At 39.8% G+C, this 4,358-nt stretch overlaps 1 protein-coding gene across 1 annotated transcript in view; it reads right to left on the bottom strand.

Annotated features, from left to right (window-relative positions):
* The window catches only part of dpy19l3 (dpy-19 like C-mannosyltransferase 3), a gene marked incomplete at its 3' end in the record, with an annotated part of 48,473 nt that overhangs the window by 12,746 nt on the left and 31,369 nt on the right, over positions 1-4,358 (bottom strand).

The raw sequence follows: 4,358 nt of genomic DNA on the forward strand, positions 1-4,358 counted from the left end.
CTTATAGTCCGGAAAATACGGTAGTTCAATCTAGGACATATCGCTCTTGAACTGCCTCTGGATGAGTTAGAACTCAGAGACAAGCACACACACAGATCAGACACGGAGCTGCACTTTCCCCCATTTACGGATGAGGCCAAATGCTGCTAATTTAGACAATTTAAAAGGCGACAAGGAGCTGGATGACAGGAAGACAATTAGGGGAGTAAGGGAGAGAGTTAGAGAGAGCGCAAGCAGATGATGCAAAAAAAAACCAACACAAAACGGCGAGGATACACTTACACAGAGGGAGCTGAAAAATACATTTTTACTGAGGGACAGATTGATGAATAGTGGCACTTGTGTCCTAAGAATGGACAAGGTAATTTGTTTTAATTACATGGACAGATGGACACAATGAGACAGATCTACAAAACAAGACTGAGAGGGAGAGAGTGGTGAGTCCTATTTGCACTGGACTAGAATGATCTGGGGACCTCATGTGAGTTAGGAGCTTAACCTTTAGCTAGACAGGATGAACAATGGAAACTGCCAATACCAGAAAAACAGCATTGGTCACTTAAAATGAACAATGTGTATGACAAGCTGGAGTTAGATACTGATTCTTTATTTTATTTTCTGAGGTCTATGCCTCCAGTCCAATACAATGTTGAATCAATGGAATTTCCACAGACCCTGTGGACAGGTTTCACACAGGCTTGTTTTAACATTTCCCATCAAACTGTACACATTTAGATTGGATAGATTTTTAGATTTTACATTGTGGATTAATCTATCTACCTATATCCGCTGTACTGGGCACTGATTCTGTCAAGAAATGTCACTGCTGAAAGTTTAGATTTTTGATAATGTTGTGAGCACCACAAAGTCAATTCCATTCACCTCACACATTCATTTTCATTAAAGGGGAAAAAATATAAGAGACAAATATATAAAAAATCGTCGTTATCATATAAGCATTAGGCAAAAAAGGCAAATATGCTGCGGAAAAGAGGGAAATGTTGCATGGGGAAAATACATAATACATAAACAAATGACCAAATGTATGTCAAGTCCAAACAAATGGAAAACTAAGGAGCTGAAAAAAGTCCTTTCGGAAAGATAAATAGAGTAAAATAAACTATAAGGACCAGTCTGTAATAATAATCTATTGGTGAATTTTGCGTATTTCAACCAACTGAATACCACCATAGAAGTGGCAGGACATGTTCATACTATTCATTTTTGGAATGGCCACAGTGGTCCTTTAGAAGGCACTGACAAACAACCTATTTTCTTGTGTCAGAGTGAGGACTTGTGGGATAAACAAAGTCAAATATGCTGACTTTTTTCATTTGGGCACGTTCCTTCTCTGAATGGGTCTCCATGCTGAGTAGCTAGATGAGCCTCCTGAATTTGCAGCAAAACTGCTGTCAAAGCTCTCATTAATAATTTTCACTGCAGCTTTCATAATTCTCTAACTGTATATCTCGACCCAGAAGAGGAGGAGGGGGGAGCAGGAGGATAGGAAAAAAACAAGTAATCTTTCAAAACAAGAACTATTAGCTCTGACTACTGAGAGGCAGATTCAAGTGGGACTGGCATTATCAGATGACCTCTATGTTTGGTGAAATATGTATGATGAGTGCTGTTTGTTTGGAGAAAACAAAGAGGAGGGATTGATTGATTCTATATTTTTGGCTCATATGGAGTCCAATTTTCTGTGCCAATGAAGAAGTAAACAAGAAGAAATGATACTGTGCATGATGTATTTGTAAGAGCATCATACAAACCTAACAAATACTTTTCAATTGTAACATTTCAACTGTGACGTTTAAGATGCAATACTCACTCCTTCTGACTCTCATTTGTACTGTGAAATGTGACATTTGAGCTTTGTTCCCTGTTCCAGCCACAGCCTGCAGTGCGCTGCAGTGTGCAGTGCAGTGACAGTACTGAACTGTGGTTATCTGTGAGCCCTGATAGTCTGAGAGGCAACGGTTTATATGAAGCATGTGCCTGAGCTTAAGCTGCTCCTCTCTATGCTGCACATGTAACACTTGTGCTGCCTCCAACTCTTCACGCCCAACATTGAGTTCATATGTCAGAGAGCAGAGCAGTGAAGCGATTGCTAATCATCACTTCTTCATTTTTTTAATCAGTCTTCACTGACTGACACCACACTGATTTTGCAGCACAAGCATGCAAAATCAGAATTTCAAAAAGGGCGAAGATACAGATTGAGGAAGAAGCGGAGACGAAGAGCACATGGGTTAGACAGGAGCGATATTGGTGACTTTAAAAACTGCACACTCACAACTATAACTCAGAGTTGGAGGCAGTGCAATGACAAGGCATTGCTATTGATTTATTGACTGTCCATTTAAACAGTATCAGCCTACAGCTGAGCTGTGGAGCTGCTGCTGTTACCAACTGGAAACTTGTGAATCATGGTTGTGCAAAGTACAGATAAACCTCTGCCAGTTGTTATCACGTTAACCTACGCCTTAGTTCTTCAAACCTGTAAAGTCCAGGGTCATGAATGATTGCCCTGGGGATTATGACAATCCCAATCAAGTCATAACGCACACTGTCATGAGGGTCTAGGACAAATCATTAGGTCTTGTAAGGGACTTATTGCATCTAATCTAATCCTAATCTAATCTCTAAATCCATATTTTAAACTAGCATGTTTACCCTCTCCTAAACTAAATACAACTTCTGATTTTAGATACTCTTCTCTTCTCTTCTCTTTCTGCAGAAATTAAAATAGAATTGTGAAAATTTTAGGGGGGCTTTTCTGTCATTTGTATGCATGTTAATGACATTCTAGCCTTCTAACAACAGAAGCACAAAAAAAGACCAAAATGATCAGAATGTGACAGTTTTTTCTTCTGATTTCAACAATGGGCCACATTAAACCCTTTTCTGAACATTTGGTGCCTTTATCACTGGTACATGATTCACACATGAAGCACATCCCCTGCAGCTAGAATTACCACAATGGCTCCCTGACAGCTTTACATAAACACACTAGCCAGTCCGGCATGTATCTACCTCTGTTCTGCCCCTCATTATGCCACAGTTTGAGAATGCCTCAGTGATCTTTCCATATAAAAAACTAAATATCCTCGGCCTCAGTCGACTAGAGAATACAGCGTAAGATGAACCCTCTTCCTCATCTTAACACTTTCATCTGGAATGTAATTAGCGCAGCAGCAAGAAGCTTAGTCCTCCGCCCCGCTCTCTGCCCAAACCAAGGTAACTCTAGGCAGCCCCTAATCCTCAGAGCCTAATGGGATTAGCTCCGGAGGGAAGGGAACCCGTGTCACACACACACAAATACATTCAAAATCCCAACCTCTCCTCCTCTGTCTCACTATCCATCTTTCTCTCCCTCTCTCTGTGCCATTCCACTATCTGTCTAATAGGATTAGACCAAAATTGGCCATTTCTTAAAAATCCCATCTAGTCCACTTAGTGTCATCATGCTGATGATGATAGGATGGAAATAATGAGCCTTGAATTATGACTTATTCAGAATAGAAGTGAACTACAGTGATTATCTGTGGGAAAGACCTTAATCTAAACTGGTACTAATTTTGTACTTTAATGCTTATTAATTAGCGGTTTCTTTCAGTGGAGTGTTTTGGCCATTTATTTAAGATTTTTGAGACTGACACAAACAACATGAAGAAAACAATTACACTCAAAATGTTGGGGTAAAAAAGAAAATCCACTACGATATACACTTTAGTGCAAAATAGCAATCAGCAATGTTACAAACCATTCGTATCAGCTGTTGAAAACCCTCCAGCAGGTTGTTCAGTACAGCACATGCACACACAGAGAACTGCATACTGATGAAAATGTGCAAGTAACAAAAACATTTAATACATGCTCATTGAATTCCAAAATAATATGTGAATCTTCCTTCAATAATTAATAAAGCACAGTAACTCTAAGGGCTTTCTTATAGGCCTTTCATACACGCATGTTTGATGCGCTATACTTAAGCACATTCAACAGGCTTTGTTCACAGAGAATGCAACTGCCATACCTCACTGCTTACCTAAGCATTGACACTGAGTTACAAAGAACCACTTTACATTACACCTATTCACCAATGCTGAGCAGTATTGGTGAATAGGTGTTTCACCATTTATTAATAATTTCAAAATCACTGTGCTTGTCTCAATGGAGTCAAAAGGAGTCAAAAGTAACAAGAAAAATGGGAGGCTGGTAATGGTGGTGTAATGCGATGTGCCAAACAATGTGGACGCATAGTGACATGGTATGCTATATAGACTGCTAAGCCAACAGGAGGCCCCACATCCAACCCGAAGACCAGAAAATGACAGAAACACACACACACACAC

The sequence above is a fragment of the Morone saxatilis genome, unplaced genomic scaffold, assembly GCF_004916995.1.
Source record: "Morone saxatilis isolate NCDOM2014 unplaced genomic scaffold, NCSU_SB_2.0 Contig11, whole genome shotgun sequence".
In the NCBI taxonomy this organism is placed as follows: domain Eukaryota; kingdom Metazoa; phylum Chordata; class Actinopteri; family Moronidae; genus Morone; species Morone saxatilis.